Genomic DNA, 18,766 nt, shown 5'->3' with positions numbered 1-18,766 from the left:
GTAGTGCGTTCGTCATTTTATCAAAATATGTATTAAGAATGCTTAAACTCATATATCCCATAATCCTTCCTGTCTACTAACTAATTAGAAGGTGTTGTCAAAATCTCATCTTTGACGATATTTGTTTGCTGCTGTTTATTTTTTATTTTGTTTTATTTTATTTTATTTTTTATTTTTTTATAGCGGCATTCTCATGAAATGGCAACATCAATGATATTAAGATGTTAATAAAATATGATTGGTATACCCTCTGACACAGGCGGGGGGAGGGGCCTGATTGCAGATTGGTTGGCTCATGGAGGAAGAAGTTGGTTCGAATCAATCGAACGCATACGTACTTAACCCAGCGCACCTCACCTACATAACCAAAAAAGCCTACTACAAATAATCAAATAAATATACAATAATAGGCCTACCAAAGAAACGCATTAAATAATAAATACTAAAATTACAAACAATTAAAAACCCATGTATAGGCTAACCCAAACATTCAAACAAGAAAGAGAATTAACATCAGTATGCTGTTATGTATTAACAATGCTTTTTTGGCTCAAGGTGCTAGATCGAGGAGCCTGTGGATAGAGGGGCTTAGGGACCTTTGTTTTTGTCTAAAGTCCAGCACAAGATCGACTACGTGTTCGTATGCGTATGTGAAATAGAACTGCTGTTTTTAGAATTCGCGTGTGACTGTTTCTATTGTACGTTAAACAAGCATTGCAATTATTCTTATTTTTTAAATTTTATTTATAAAGTAAAATAATAAATACGTTAAACAAGCATTGCAATTATTATTATTTTTTAATTTTATTTATAAAGTAAAATAATAAGTATATATTTGTATCCTCCTGTAATTACAATATTATTTGGGCTTATTTTTATTATTTTCATTAGCGATCCTCTATGATCCAAATTCAAGTAATAATAAAATTATTACGAATATTGTTTTTTTTTTATATTCTATTAAAATATTTAGAAAATATATTATATATTTAGATTTAGATAGAAAAGTAAGTTGTTGTTTGCATAATGAACACAGTTGATTCGAGTAAACTTTGCAGTTATACCTTTTTGTAATGCCATTTGCTATAAATAAACGTTTTAGTTGTGCCTGTTTGCATAAGTTATTTGGTAAATAATCATTTTCGTTGTCCCTCTTCTGTGGCGGATCCAGGGGGTTCAGGGAGTTCGGACGAAACCGCCTCTGTAAATAAATGTAATAAAATACTAATGGGTACGTCCTGACTGACAAAAGACATGCTGAAACCCCAGGAACAGATCCAGAAATTTTCTGAACGAGTCAATATATAATTTCATATCTGTCTCTTATACACATCTAGGGGGAAGCAATAAGTGTTCCACATGCACCTCAGCCCCACAATGGCTGAGGCTGAGGACGTGAGCAAGTTTTAAGAATAGTGGTGTTCCTCAAAGCAGTGTTCTTTGACAAAAAATTATTGACTTTCTCTCGATGGGAGCTATGCTCCTCCTCTCCCTCTCCCCTCACTGGCATCGCAAAGGTCTAATCAGGACCTATAATCTTTTCTATACTGGGAGTCGCTAGGTAAATTATGGTTTTGGTACCTCTGGATGCCGGGAAATGGCAATCATTCAGACTTAAAATTTTGAATACTTTATCTCCATTAAAAAAAAAAGAAACAAAAAAAAAAAAAAAAAAAAACTTTACAAATGCAGTAATCCTGGCCGGCTGATAAATAGATAAAATCCAAACTAGCTTTATATATAATAATAAGAAACGAATACCATACTTTATTGGAGAAGAACTTCAATCTATCGAACGTTTTGATTGGAGCAATATTTTTATGATGTTTATAATTCTTAATGTGACTTTAATTTATTTATTTTTTTTAATAGTTATTTTTTAAGTAGTTTTATATAGTGTGTAGGCCTATATATAAAATGAAAAAGAGGGCCGAGTTGACTGGGGCCTAGTTGACTCGAAAGCTTTGTATTTAGCGAGCGCTATTGTATTATTAATTGTGAATGCGTCATCGGCGTTCCATACATATACACGCATTGGCGGGCGTTCTGGAGGGCGGTCGCTATAGGTAGCGGCCGATATGGGCCTACTCCTATTAGGCCTGTCCAGCCTAGGCCTCTGATGATACCCTGCTACACCAGACCTACCGTATGGTAGGGTAGGTTAGGCCTACTATCTACCCTTAGGAGGCCTAGCTCTAGGCTTTGAATAAATATGAACTAAAAAAACTGTGTTTATATTCACTCTTTTGATTCATTATAGAGTTCTGGGAATGTTAATCCTGAGGATTTTATCTGATTCGTCTCACAGCCCTTTTCCTCCGTCTATTAATGCGATAACAAAATCACTTCTCTGTTGCCACCCGCCATTTCGAGTTTTTGCGCGCGGCCAGCAGTATGAACAGGCAAGCGAATCATTGGAAGCGAGACATTCTTTACCGAAAGTCAACTCTTGTGAACTTTGCGCGATTCTCTTCGCTTGTCGCATGACGCTCGACGCTTTCGCTTGAAAAGTTTAGTGGGAACGGCCTTAAGACACCACTGGGGCGGATGCAGGAATTGGCGGTAGGGGGTACGTGAGGGTCCACCTTACTGCCCCCACCATGGTTGGGGCTGAAGGAATAGACAATTTTGAGAATAGGGACCTCTTACATGTTGATCCAGAGTTTTAGCTCGGTTTCCAAAAATCGATCTCCCCTATCGCCGACAACCGTGGTTGTGGACCACAGACAAATCGGGGTGCCTTTCCGATTGCGCAGGGCAGCTAGCAATGCACCCCGATTCGGCTGCGTCTGCAACGCAATCGAAAAAGTTAAACAAGGTTTAAAACCTTCCCAACAACTGTCTGTGACTGTCGATAGGGTGAGCGATATGGAAACCGAGCTTTACCCTGACTATCACACATAATAGGTTTTCTGAATGGGCGGGGACATGGGAAGAAAATGTAATCTTTGCTTTCTCGTCGCCGGAAGATTATTTTAGACGTGGGGGGAGGGGTGGTGGTTTGCAGTAGTATTTGGGGTTCTCTTAGCTTAGCAAAGCCTTGTTTTTTCTAGATGCTGAGAAATGCACTTACGTGCATTACGAGACTTCTGTTGATGAATGAATACACACTGAATTAATAAATTTTCCCCCTTTTAGCATGGAAAATTACTAATTGCGATGATAAGATGATGGTGATAATGATGATGATGATAATGATGATGATGATGATGATGATGTCATCAGTAATTGTCTAGTTATATAATCAGTACTTTCTCGATTGTCCTGAGTGTATCATATATCTAAAAAATTAATTTATATGCATGCTCAGAAGCAGAAATTTTAACCTAAAGGTTTGATATATCTTAAATGATGTTTGTTGAATGGTCTTTAATGACATTATATTATAATATGACCACAACATAAGACAGACCACTTTGTCACCTACAAAGTTCAGACCCATATATATTTATATTTCCTTAGGCCTAAATCATAAGGAAGTCCGCTCTATACCAAAATTTCCGAAAATTATACGTTTTATAATAATAATTATTATGAATTTATATAACGCCTCACATGCATGCACCGACGTGAGATGTTGTTTGCTGAATGGTCTTTTTAAAAAATAATGCAGTCTAATAATATGACCACAACATAAGGAAATTCATTCTTCAAATGTTTAAGTAGATAGTACAGAGAATTGTGATTGTTTATCAAAATCATTATACACGTGTTAAATCCAATTTAAAAAAAAAAAGAAAAAAAAAGATAAATAACAAAAATGCTTTTTCAGTGCACCCGCCGGCGTGGAAAAATTAACCTAATAATCTTGTTAATAATACGGTTCTAAAATTAATCTTATGACCACAACTTTAATCTTATGACCACAACTTTTAAGTTGTAACTGGGATTGGTTAATTGCCAACATTCTAATGCTTAGTGGTTGGATGGTCGGATATATTATTGCGTAACTCTCATAATAATTTCATATTTTGAAAATTTATTTGGAGTATATGATCACGTTCCATGATAGATTACATCCACAAGGTTCCCCTAAGCCAAACTTTCAAAATTAATAAATTGCGTTTTTCCAAATTACTACAGACTGAGTAGATTAGGCCTACTGGTTAAAATATAACAAAATAAGATTTTTATTTTTAAACCACAGAAAATCACAAATTTATATTCAGTACATTCTCGACTTTTTGGAAATGTGGACTTTATCAAATTTGGTTGGGTGTATTATACAAACTCTTCCTAACACCCCAACTACTGGATATACGGGTCTGGAAACTTTTAAATTACCTGCCAATTAATACAGTTTTATATGCCTATTATAATTTTTTAAATTTTTCAGTAATTTTTTTTTTAATTCTTCTTCCACTTCCAACACTGTATGATTTGAAATTTACATACCATTCATGTCGTTGATCTTCTTCATATTCCGTGTCCATTTTCAGTGTCTCAGGGCTCGGTGGTTATTTTTGACTTTCTTTTTAGACGTAGCTCTAGGTCTACTATTAGGGTACCAACTCCATGCACGACTTGTTTTGTTACCCAGTCAGCAGCATTCTGACTGGGTTCTGTTTCCGAGCAGTTTCTTTTTTTTTCTTTTGGCAACATTAAAGGCTACTAGTGGCAAATTACTGGACCGATATTATCAAAACTTGGTCCAGGGGCGGATTGGGGGTGGGGAGGCACGCGCCTGGCTCCCTCTTTTAGGAGGTAAAAAAAGAAATTTAAAAAAAGAAAAAACAAATGATAGCCCAGAACGCCTCAAATGTTATTTTCGGGCGTCTAGAACACAAAACCTTTGTTGGGGCATTCCCCTGGACATCTCTGGATCCTCCCCTGTGGTCAGTAGAACTAGTGCCACCTCCCATTTATGTGTTGTTCACAACTTGGGGTCAAAAAGTCACATAAGGGACATTAGGGTCAATAAACCAAAAATCGTATAAAGGACTACTTGTCTCACAAATAACGTAGCACAGTCTTGTCCTTTGCACATATCCATTGGAATAAGGCAGAGTCTATAGGATGTTTAGGGATAAGGGTCAAAGGTTGTTAAGGGTAATTTTTATCTTTTTTCTAGCAACATTTCAAAACGCTACTAGTGCCAAACGGTTGTGCCGATTTTAACCAAACCTGGTCAGTGTAACCGGTGACACCTCTCATATATTGGGTGTTCACTGCTTGGGGTCAAACTTCACATAGGGGTTATTAGGGTAAAAAACTAAAAAAATGAATAAAAGACTTCTTCTGTCGCAAATAACATAGCACAGTCTTGTCCTGGGCACATATGTATTAGCATAAAGTAGGGTATTTAGGGTGTTCAGCGATTTACGGTCAAAGGTCATTAAAGGGTTATTTTTTTGTTCTGTCTAATAACATTTCAAAATGCTACTAATGGCAAACCATTGGACCAAAGTCAATCAAATTTCGTCAATAAAACCGGCGACACCTCCTACACCCCAGTCTAGGATCAAGGATCACATATGGGTCATCGGGGCTAAATTTTCAAAATAACCCAAATAAGCTCAAATTAAATAGGAATGATCCTTGGGGCCTTCTAAACACGAAAATATACTTTTCATTCCATATGTCAAAGTTCATAGGCCAAAGGTTCAAAATGTTACTAATGGCAAACAAATGAACCGAATTCAATTACATTTGATCATTTGGAACCAGTGACACCTCCTACATCCCTGTCTGGCATCAGTGGTTACTTAGGGGTCATCGGCGTCAAATTTTCAAAATAGCACAATTGAGCTCGAATTTACTAGGAATGATCCTTAGGACCCTAAACATGAAAAACTACTCTCCACCAATAGATCAAAAGACACAAGGGTGACTATAGTGAAAATTATCAAATATTGCTAGTGACTAACGATTGAACCAATTGCATTAGACAGACTTCTATCAAACATCTGACGTTATTTAAATCTGTTCAACCATGAAGCCTCAGTGGTCTAATGGTTATGACGCTCGCTTTGACGAGAGGTCACAGGTTCGAATGAATTATGAATTAACATGAATTATAAGACAACATCCATTGAGATCTATGCTACACGTTGTATTTGTATCTTTTTTTCGACCATTGTATTTAAATTTATTTGATGATTTATTATATATATATATACATACATATAGATGTGTATAAGAGACAGAATTACTACAGACTGAGTAGATTAGGCCTACTGGTTAAAATATAACAAAATAAGATTTTTATTTTTAAACCACAGAAAATCACAAATTTATATTCAGTACATTCTCGACTTTTTGGAAATGTGGACTTTATCAAATTTGGTTGGGTGTATTATACAAACTCTTCCTAACACCCCAACTACTGGATATACGGGTCTGGAAACTTTTAAATTACCTGCCAATTAATACAGTTTTATATGCCTATTATAATTTTTTAAATTTTTCAGTAATTATTTTTTAAATTCTTCTTCCACTTCCTGTACCTGTCTCTTATACACATCTAGATGTGTATAAGAGACAGATATATATATGAAATTCCTAACATCAGTTAGGAATGTAACACTTGGCGTGTGTGTGTTATTCTGACGAATATATTGCAGTCAGACCTGCGACCTTTCTCTATCGTCAAATCTATCAAATGATATAGCTCTAGCTGCCGTATATTTCCTTTATTACATAAAATGCAGGGTACTTTGTCGTCCTTGATCCAGGACAAGAAATCTCTATAAATAATCGCACATATCCGTTTAATAGAAATTTGCTCAAGGCCATTTTCCTGATCATTGGATTCAGAATCAGTCATGAATGTAGGTCCTAAAATAATGTGCAATCACTCTTCACTTTCCAGATTGCAAATCAAACCTAACAACTGATCAATCAAAACAGCGCTATGAATAACCGCGCGTCTCACAAACCGAAGTCCCACAAACGCGCGTGTTTGGCGTATGTTTTAACACTATCGTATCGTGTGCCCTTAGCAACAAAATCCAAGAGGCAGGAATTAGCTTAGGCCTATGTTTCTAAACTTTGGAATAATTTTCCAACTGACCCTTGAGTTATCTCAGAGCCTAATCTTTGTAAACGTGCACTCAAGACTTACTTGTTTGCCTAAGTCTCCTTTTAGGTGTGTTTTTCTTTTTGTGTTTTTATTGTTGTAATCTGTTTATTTGTCTGTGTTGCTTGTGTGACTGTACTATTGTGATACTTCCGGTTCCTGAATTAATGACTGATTTTATGCCTACTATTGTTTTCCTGAATTATTGAGGCTTGGCTTGCAAGGCTTCATAACCGCAAGGGAAAGGCGCAATATAAATACCCAATACCAGTACCAGTACAAGTATGTTGTAATAAAACAACCATAGGCGTAATATCGAATTACCAAAATAAGTGAATCAATCAATTAATACGATATTATTATTGTGGAACACACAAATAATAACCAATAAATCCGAAGACTTAAATAATTTGAGGGGGTTTTTTTGTTTTTGTTTTTATTTTGTTTTTGTTTTTTGGTGGGGAATTAGGTACACCAGGAGACAATGCTCTTATTTTGCGAAGATTACACCGTGTATTATAACTTGCACATGGTCCATATTGCACAGAGGGTCAAGCCCAGCTTACTTGTATTTCATTCCTCAGCCTAAAACACAATGGGGTTATCGATCTAGAAAGAAATCAGTTGTTCAGAGAGGGCACACATTAGCTACCAATAGATAAGTTAAATCACAAGTGGCGGATTCAAGAAGAGGCTAAGCCTATTTTTTTTTTTTTTTAAATTAAAAAATATATTAAAATTTTAACTAAGACAGTTCCATTTCCGGTGTCACGAGAATTCAGGTACCATCGAGAAATTAAGTACCAGACCTAAATTCTCGCTTAAGCGAAAACTTTGGGCTTGTCGATAAATTAAGTACTACTCTCATTTTATGGCACTTATAGTACAATGCATAAATATTTCATTTGTTTTAAATTTACGACCGATCGTAATTAATCAGGTGAAATGGTATTTGATACGAAAACGGTGAAAATAAGCAGAAAATATACGATTTTGAATGTTTTTTATTCTTATTAATACTTCAAATCTCATCCGCAAAGACTACGACGCTGACCTAATTTTCTTCACTGCTACAACAGCTGCAGCGCGAAGATTGTCCTTGTTACCGCATGTTTGGCAGCCAGGCTTTGCACCGTGACGTATGGATGCTCTTCATTTTCAGCCAATCAGAGTAGATACATGCCCAGAGTGGGAAAACAAAATATGAAAAAGATGGGTAATACACAGTTACTGTTAGCTGAATGACTTTGATAACGAATAGCGCCCGTAAACATCAGGCATCAAATTGTTTGGTAAGACGGTATACCCCTCTCCACAATTTTAAAAACATGTTTAGACCAATTTTTTTATTGCATTTTATTTCTTTTTAGACGTTGTGTGTGTTTTTTGTTCTTTGTGCAAATTTAAATCGTTTTCATGAGACCCACTTTTTAAGGCTTATCCTATAATTAATCAGGGTCGTTTGTTGCATTTTGGCCTTTCTTGTCCTGTTGTTTTAATTACATGATTAATGAATAAATTCAATTCAAACTAATCAGAATTGATTGGAAATTGGACTGGAGAATATTGCCAAAATTATTAGCCAATGTTCAAAAAGATAATCGTTCCTACGATTTCTCAAAATAATTTAGGCATGTTAAAGTGTTTTATGCTCTGCTTATGCACCTAATAACAGAATTAATTACAGAATTCACCCAAAATTGTGGTATTTCATTTTCATTTATTTTATTCAATGTCCAGGTAGCTCTATTAATAATGATACAATGAGAATACAATACTTTGCACGTATATAAGATATATAAAAAATGAAATAGAACAAATACAGTAATAATGTGATCAAATCGTAACATTCATGCATTTAGACTGCTTAATACAGTCATGGGGGTATGATAGAGTATATCAACAAAGAGCCAAGGTAAATCATATATCACTCAATACTGTATATGTTCTTCTTACAGAGAGATAATAATACTAGGTAAAGTGGGTTGACACACTTGAGTTGCACAGAATTGGAATTCAATAAAATAAATCAATATAGCATTTATAAGTCTACTTTAAAATCAATTTAGCACTTGAAGATAAAAATGTATATTTAATTCTCTGAACTATAGTTTAATAAACGTTTAAAAATAATATATTCACATAATGCTATATGCAATTCAATTTTCAACACACTGATGAGTTACCAACATTGCCTCCTATGGAACGCCAAAAGGACAAACCACAAGTGGCGCAGTGCAAAACTAAAGTTGCACATTGCAAATCCAAATGCGTGTGCCGCTACTTGACTCTTGCACTGCGCCACTTGACTTTTGCACTGCGCCACTTGTGGTTGTCCTTTTGCGATATCACGTCAAAAGGACAAACATAAATCACAGTGCAAAACTAAAGTGGCGCAGTGCAAAACTAAAGTGGCGCAGAGCAAACTCAATTGCGTGCGCCGCCAGTTGACTTTCGTACTGTGCCACTCATAGAGCTATTAAAACAACTAGAGTGCTGACAAGATGGCGAAGCAATGCAATGTTATGTATGTGTACCATCCAAGATGGCCGTCGTAGTAAAGCGCCACATTCAGGCTTAGTATACATATTATTACCATAAATAAGGCCTCTGACTGACTATTATTTCATTAATGATAATGAGTAATGGTAATAACAAATTATTAAACTATCGTAGCCAAAACGAGGCCAAGTGGAGCACCGTATTTAAAAATAAAGTACCAAGGAATGAAAATTAAAATCGTGTACATTACGCCAATACACCGCAACGCTCGAGTTTCAAACATACGGGTAACTAGCAGCTGTGCTGAACTTTTTGTGTAAATTAAGGGCGCAATTGCAAATGATGGCGCTTAGGCGAAATTTGATTGGCTAAATGTATGGCAGCCATATTGGATGGTACACACACACAGCTCTGCGTATTTCGAACATCGAATACATTGCAGTTAGCGCTCTAGTATTCTTATTATTATCTCTATGGTGCCACTTGACTTCTGCACTGCGCCACTTGACTTTTTCACTGTGCCACTTCACTTTTGGCGATATTGTATGGAACGCCAATTTTGGCATCAAAATGAAACTAAACAACAATAGGCCTATAAATGAATTAAAAAAAAATCAAGAACACATAATTCAATTTCCTTAATAATTTCACAACAAAAAAAAAATGGGACTAAAACACCAATAGGAAGGCTTCGATTAGAGGCATTATTGTCGTAGATACAGTAGCCTAGGCTTCATCGTAATTATTACCGCTATACCCTTTGGAAAATACCACAGTGTGTACACACTGTGTTCACATATAGTCCACACAGTACACACTGTGTTCACATAGAGTCCACACAGTGAACGCTGTGTTAACTCTGTGTTTTTGAATTACATACAGTGAACACACAGTGAACACTGTGTGAATTTACGGGATACACAGTGTGAAGCGGGCTTAGAGAAAGTCTGGTCTGGCCACCACCTTAAATTTTGCCCGTATATGACCGAAGAGGATTCGATAATGATCGAGGGACAAATGAGCTTTGATCTCTAAGTCTCGAAGATTCAAGGTAAATTCAAGGTAAAAATACATGCATAATATACACACATGGGCCTACATACATACATACATACATACATACATATATAGGCCAATATATATATATATGTGTGTGTGTGTATATATATATATGTACATATATATATATATGTATATATAGGCCCATATACACACACATATATATATAGCTATATAATATAGTAATGTTTATATTATATAGGCCTATATTATAGTTACCTCGCAGTTTATCACAGTATTAACAAGAAGATGTAAAAAAAAAATTTCAGTACATCTTCCTGGTATTACTACTAAGGTTAATCGTATTATCACCACATAGTGATCACAGTCTTGCCACTATGCTCTGTGAAACCCCGGGGGGTCATGGTGGAGACGTTGAAAAATCAGGTCACATGCAGCTCGTCTGGCCCAATCATTGGTTGCACCAGGATGGTGTGAGGAAGAGAGAAGATCATATTTCAAATTCAAGCGGGGATTCATTGTTTCATCGTCGATTACAACAAGCGTTGTGTTAAATTGGATTCGTTAAATTAATTTCGCAAAACGAAAATGTGCATGGGTTCTACACTGGACGGAGACAAATGTATTTTGGACGATTCAATGGTTCCAGATAAAATCATGTTCGAGGACAACCGAAAGATTGAGATGGAGAATATGGAGATCCAAAGTTAACAAGAACCCTCCAAGAAAAAATGTCTGAATGGCGTACTGTATTCAAGTGTTGTTCGTTTCTATTCATATAGGTAATTCGAAATTGCATTTTTCTTATTATTTATACACTTTGAATATATTCATTTTTGCTAGGCTGTCCATAGGCCTGATGCTGGTACTAACAATCAATAGTGTTCCAATCCATAACCCACCCACTACTTAAATAAACAGAAAAATAAATTCGGGCTAGGAGGCCTCAGTCTACGACCGTTTGACCTAGGACTAGGTTTTACCTCCTAAATGGTCCGATTGAAATGGCCGTTGACTCGATTGTGGAATTAATGATTATGACGGGCAATTACGCTTTTTAATTCGTTTTTATTTATTTATTTTTTTTTATTCAATCTTTTGGTATGTAACATAGGTCTAAATGTATAAAAACAAAACCTAAAATTTTATCTTCATTTGGTAAGAATTAAAATATATATTATTTGCACCAACAATTAAAGTTGTTTTAGGCTCGATTAGCCTTCCTAAAACAGTACTACTAGCCTATTCCTAGTAATATAGCATAAATGCCTACAAAACATTAGCTAGCACTGTACATTCTATGTATGCCTTGCTATATGAATTGCATTTTTAGCGTTAAAAGTCTGGCCTGGGTCGAAATTACTCGACATCAGGCCAGCTTGATTTTCGTGTGATTAATTTTCTTGATTGTTAGTTTTATTTGTTTAGTTTACAAACTATGAATATAATAAATCTACTTGCAAATTAGGGTTTGTTTTAAAATACTCTGTTTGATTTAAATAAGAAGTTAAAAATGTATAAAATAAAAATCAGTTACCATGCATTTTTGGGTGCCAAAATACATTGTATTTAAAAGACTAGGTATAAAGAACATTTGTTTACTAGTTTAAGAACTTTCTTTATTTTTTAGGTTGCACTATATACATTTTGTCTCAAAGGACTATTATGCAGCTTAAAAAAGCCAACATGCACGTAGACTGGTATGTGCTGCAATGACAAACAAAAAATATACAGTATCTGCTAGTTGGTAAGTTAATTTTCTATTTATTGTTTTGAGATTTAAATAATCCATTTGTGTTTTAATTTAAGACAACGACAAATGTATTACAGTAAGTATATTGCATTATAGTAAATTGTCTGCTTTACGACCGTTGATTTTATATTACCATGTTGAATTACTAAAAATACAAGCAATGTACTATTCAGCAGTTATAAACACAATTTGACTTTTGCCCCAAGACCGTTAAAAATTTATGTATACCTCATTGCTCCACGATTCAATTACAGTAAGTAAATTAATGTTTCATATCTACACATTAGATATTAGAATACAGTATTTTCAGCAATAATGAAACTTACAGTCCCACATAAACACCATTAAAATAATGAAGCTAGCAGGCCACTGTTATTGCAGCATTATGTTGCGTGATACTTGCTATTACATGTCACTCAAGTTTGTGTTGTCATGATGACATGAGTCTCATGGTGTACTCCGGGTTTAGTACTTAAAGTTCACAATTTATGAATCTAACTGTCTTTCGAACATGTCAATTTCAAAATTATTACTGCATATACAGTTCTACTCGAACCTAAAAGTTTATAAGAACAATGTAATTCTCATTTAGATAGATAGGCCTACTTTTCATATTTCCGAAGTTTTGTGACAATATTTTTGTATATAATTTCAGAATACCCAGATATCCAGTCAGCAGCTGTAAAAACCAAGATGACTAGAATATGTGAAGATACAAGGCGCGCCATGTCAAGGGGAATGGATACAGCAGCTAATGTTTAACAACAGGCGCTTAATGTGCAGTATTTTTTTTAATTTTAAATTGTAACTGTAATTATCTTTGCTAAAGGTAACTTAGCAAAGTGTTGTAATTTAATTTTTAAAATAAAAAAAAATAAAAAACAGACCATATACTCCTAAACACAATGTAATGTGGACCAATTTTATGCATAAATTGTAATTGCAATGAACCTGTCAAAAACTGGATGCATTTTATGCAACCTAAATACTCTAGTGTGGTTTTATATTACTAGTTTATTCACAATAATGCAAACACAACTTTTAAAAAAGACTAGTTGATCTATTTAATGCGTAAAACACAAGTGAACACATCTTTAAAGATGTTGACCAATTTTACGCATGAGAATTCTATTTGAAATTATTAATCAATTGCATACATAATTTTGCTAAATTATATAACAAAATTTTATTTTTATTTTTTTTTTCCGCCCGTCGTTGAAGATTTTTCAAAAATTAGGTGTGCATATTATACCATTGCATACATAGATTATGTTTTATTACATGTTATTTTTTATTGGTAATAAAAAAAAATGTAATATTTTCACAGTGGTTTTCCTTAAAATCGGTACACACTGTACAAAACCTTATATTATTAAAAAACTAAATGCCTGTGAATAATTGTGCAATATTAAACAGTATAATAGTACAGTACACAACTTTGAAGAGCTGCAGATAATTTTTGTATTTTAAGTATCAGTTTATAGTTTTTAATTGTTAATTAATTTTTGTAATCTACTTTTATGTAATCCAATAATATAAAAAAAATTCTCATTAATATAAATTTGTATAGGCCTATATAGTTTCTTATTCTTGTTATTTATTTGTTTTCTTAGGTGTAAATATGAATTGAAGTTTTAAATTGAAGTGCAATGTATTTTATAGCTTAAAAATAGATTTGTTTTTTATATACTGTATCTATTGTAATACAGCCATTTTTAGCTGCATGCTACCGTTTTGTACATTTTTTGAATGAATGAATGAATGAATGAGTTGAATGAATGAGTGAATGAATGAATGAATGAATGAATGAATGAATGAAAACGGCAAGGCGGCTTTGTGTCAAATGCTTAGACTGAAGAGACCACCATCCCCAGGGTCTCACTACTAAGTGAGTTCAGGATTTTGAACATAATATGATAACGGGCTGTTTATAAATCGTGTTTTAGTGCTTTTATATTCTTTGTATGACTTTTTCGAACGAAAAATCAGCATTACCGGAAGCTGTCAGCTATAGCGTTTAGCGACTGTATGGAAACCAAGCTTGACTCTCTCATCCGCGAGTCAGTCCTTGTCGGGGACATTGAATCCCCGTCATGCAAATCCTGGCATCATTTTACCAGAAAGAAATATGAATGTATTTTCTTTACAGGATTAAATAAATAGATAAAATCAATTAAAAGATCGAAGCAAACTTACATTGCAGTAATCAGAGTTTGTAGGCCCTGGTTCTTAAAAGGTGGCCCGCATCTGCGAAGAAAATTATTCTGGCCCGCTAGAAAAAATATAAATTATACAAAAAAAATATTGAAAGAAACTGAAAGTAATAACCATTTAATGAATATATTTTTTAATAAAATGAAGGCCAAAACAAAACAGTGGGCCAATGTGAAGTAGGGGTGGCCCATTAAGATCTTGAATTAAATCCGTTACAAATCAATTGACAAACACCAAAAGATTGGTAGTTTTAGTTCAGCTAAATATGACATAGCAGATTAAAAATAAAAACGTTACCATAGACTTGTTTTTATTATGAGTAGACCGGAGATTCTACTGGTGAAGAGGTTTTAGGCTTTAAAATCTCTAGTATTTGTGGATATAGGATGGGTGAAATTACAGAGAAATACATATTGTGTGCCAAAATATTAAGTTGAACAAACTTTGTATGACTGTGTTTAGGATTATGCCTGTAATTTTATGTTTGGTTGGAAAATACTCCTACAGGATGTTGTTGTATAGACGCCGAAGTAGGTAACAGTATTTTGCTATGAGTAAACGATGAGAAGCAAACATAAGAATCAAGGTCAATTATGATAGAAAACAAAATTAGTTTTACTTTGTGGAAAAAATTCCCACTTCAGGAAACGCTACTTCACACACGGTTAAACTTGCACAAAGAAAGCAAGACATGACAATTACCATTCTCCGACAACTAAAATGTCCGGTGACCCTGCAAAATATTTTGGCGACTTTAACTTGGGTCGCGATCGATAGTTTGAATCCAAGGTAAATTATGGGTTACAGAAATCCAATAAATACGGCCTCAAAATGCTACTTTGTCAGAGCTTCTCCGCCTCTGGATCCAAAACATATATGGGCCTGTAAACAACCTAATATAGATGAAAATATGCTTTACCACTTTATCATGCTACTTAAAATCGCTTCCCACAAAATAATTAATTGAAATTAAGTAGTGGTGCCAGTTGCGGAGGCAGATTCCTGTCAGAGTGACTGTCAAAGGAGAACTCAACACATTCGTAGTGAAAAATAACCATACGTAACCTTTACAGAATATGAGGCTGTACATCGATTACCGGCCTTAAGCATTTAAAATCACTAAATTGTTCTTCTGGTCCTTGCGCCGTGGACTCCATTAAGAGGTTCTAGGACATCGCTCCCCTACTGCCGTTGGCCAAATGATGGTTTTACACAAGCAAAAAAAAATTAATTAAAAGATCAGCAATAAGCAAGAAATATTTCAAAATTAAGTGTCTTAATTATTTTGGCAAAATCATAATATCAATCTTATGGTGCAAAATTTTAATGGATTTAACGTCCTAATATTGTGCTGTAGTACAATTAAAAATAAAATTGCCAAAAATCCTCAGAAGTTTGTGCGGCCACAACAGGGGGCTTCGGCCACAGCATCTCAGAATTTTACCTTAGGTTCATAAAGTATAACAAGTTGCTTGAAACTCGAAGATTTTCTTTGGCCTGTGACCAAATCTAAAAATAGTTTGGCCTTCAAATAAATAAATTAAGAACCAGGGGTGTAGGCCTGTGATCGACTGCGACACACAAAAAGGTACTAGCCCTATTTTATCTTCCTCTCCTTAAATTTCTAAATTTCTAAATTTATATTCGCAAATAAAATTTTATTTTCCCCTCCTCCACTGGGATACTTTTGGCTGGAATATTTTGCAAAATTATCAAATAAAATTTGATTTTTATCTTTTTTCCGCCAGTCTCTAAAGATTTTTCAAAAATTAGGTGCGCTAAACAAGGTATTAAAAAGTGTCGCCTAAGTAGGCCTAAGCTTAACTATACAACACAAGTCCATCCATCGAAAAATAGAGTATACAGAGCACTACATTACACCTCGGTTTCACGCAATTCTGCTATACGTGCGTGTGATTGGGTGGATCACTTCATTCAAGGAAATTCATCGGTGGAAGAAATTGACAGGATATAGACAGACTTTAACCTCCCAACATTTAAGATTTTATCAACATGTATCATTTTTAAAATTGTGTCAATTACATCCTTCGGGACTAAAAAAACTGTCCCCATAAGAAGGGACACAAACTAAAAACGTGAAATTGTTCCCTTAATAGGGGTTTTTAGCATGCTTTTATTGACATAAGAATCAGTTACATTAAAATTAGAACTAATTTATAGCAATAACTTTCAATGCAGCTAATACAATTCATAAAAGTATAAAATGAGCAGAAATGTAATTCAAACAACAATAGCACACTTGTTTTATGTTCCGTATATTATTTTTTATGATGCAATGTTAATGACCAAATTTTATTTTTAATATTAAGCATTATTTTTGGATGGATGTAGCATGAATAGAGAACGAATTACAATTAAGGGTACATGTTATTGTATAGATAAGAATCCTATATAACAGTATATGAAAAACAAAGAAAAATAAATCCCTGTGGTTAAGGGTAAAAATTGTATACCAATGTCCACTCTAATGATTCAGTGGAGAAAATTCTGGTCTATTGCTCAAAAGGTGTCAAAATATAAAGTTGAATGAATTTTTCTTATTTTGAGACTGTTGTAGCTGTTCTGACAAAATGAAAAACAAATGAATTGTTCCCTTTAATAAGGGTTATTGATCATTTGGCACACTCAGTATGTGTCTCCGTCCTCTTATTAAATAAGAGTAAGTAGTTTTAAAAGATAATTATATTGCCCCTCATTTCACAGAAAAGTGTCCCCTTAATAGGTGTGCCCCAATGGAGCTTTCTACTGTAATAGCCCATAATTTGGCCTATATTTACTATTATTATTTAAAGCCTTTAAAAATCTTAATTTATCAACCAAACCTACGTCATGAGGGCTGCTCCCGTATAGACCCTCTATCAGTGAAAGTGACTTCCTGGGACAAACTATTTCAAACTCATGGATCTGCCACTGATATATCATTTATTTCGTTGTTAAAACACTTAGAACATTCATTTTAAAGTGAAATAAAACAATGATTTCACCAACTAGGTGAAATATTTATGTAGGCCTATTTAAAATGATTTTTGTTTTATGATTTAAATTAAAATTCTTGGTTTTGATCTACTTTGTTCATGAAGTTAAACATTATAAATATTAATATAACGTAGCCCTGTTACATTATAAATAATTGAACTTGCAAGTAAATATGGAAGTATACTGTAGTATAACTGTAGAATTTGTGTTGTTACTTTGTAAGTTTTTTTTTTCCTAAATTTTACAGGATATACAGTAACCTTAGTATCAAGTACATTTTTATAATGAATTATTGTTACAATTTAAGTCAAAAAAGATGGTTTTTAAATGACAAAAAAGCCCTTAAATGTCGAACCTTTTCTGTATATCAACAATATACCGGGAGTTGTTATAGTGACGATAATGCAAAGTATACTAACCTTCAACTTTCCACAAAAAAAAAAAACATAGAAATAGAAAAGTGGTGAAATATAGCATTTAAATATAAATCCCAAAACTGAGCAGAGATTTGTGTGTAACCAGCAACTACTACTATTGTAACTCCGGAATATATTATTGGTAACTTGATATTACCACAGGGGAAATATGGGTCAGTCTGTCAAGATTGAGTGGAGTGGGGATAAAGTGGTAGATAGCTATTTAGGAAAATCTTAATCCTAAGTTGAAAATTAAACATGTCACTGTCAGTACAAAAAATCCTTACAAAGTTTTTGGCATAGACGGTTTTAAAGATTCTTTTTTTTTTATTTTTCATGAATACAATTTCAATATTTAAATGAATATTCTGTGTGATTAGACTTTTACAATGATATTAATTTTATTGTGATTTTAGTGTGGGACAAAGATTTTCTGATATTTATATATTGAAAAATAAAAATACTGTTTTTATCCATATTTTATTACTGTGGCCTTTAATAAAAACAACAACAACAACAACAACAACATCATTTTAAACAAATGCAATTTATTTATTTAAATGGCTTTGCAGCGTTTAAGCACAATCCTATATAAGTGTCTACACAACGAAGACCGATGACTCGACAAACGAAGATCCACATTTTTTTTCTCTCAATTGTGAGGAAATAATGAAATAGGTACTTGGCAACTGTTTTATGATGATTTTAAAATACTTTCATTAATAAGATAGTTGAGAAATAATTGAAGGTCTTCGTTTTTTGGGTCTTCGTTTTGTAGACACCCATATAGGGTGTCTATAAAACGAAGACCCTTGACAATTTTACAAACAGAAGCCCAAAAAAAAT

At 34.0% G+C, this 18,766-nt stretch overlaps 1 long non-coding RNA gene across 1 annotated transcript; it reads left to right on the top strand.

The window, feature by feature from the left end:
• The first annotated feature begins 11,044 nt into the window (after window positions 1-11,044).
• Window positions 11,045-13,491, top strand: LOC117114789. The gene is made up of 3 exons (XR_004446445.1): window positions 11,045-11,322; window positions 12,171-12,287; window positions 12,949-13,491. It is a non-coding gene; the product is annotated as an uncharacterized LOC117114789 (long non-coding RNA).
• Window positions 13,492-18,766: the final 5,275 nt, after the last annotated feature.

This window comes from Anneissia japonica, unplaced genomic scaffold (genome assembly GCF_011630105.1).
Source record: "Anneissia japonica isolate Jap-2015-1 unplaced genomic scaffold, ASM1163010v1 scaffold1118_len251929_cov158, whole genome shotgun sequence".
Lineage (NCBI taxonomy): Eukaryota > Metazoa > Echinodermata > Crinoidea > Comatulida > Comatulidae > Anneissia > Anneissia japonica.
This window is presented reverse-complemented; position numbering and strand designations above follow the sequence as displayed.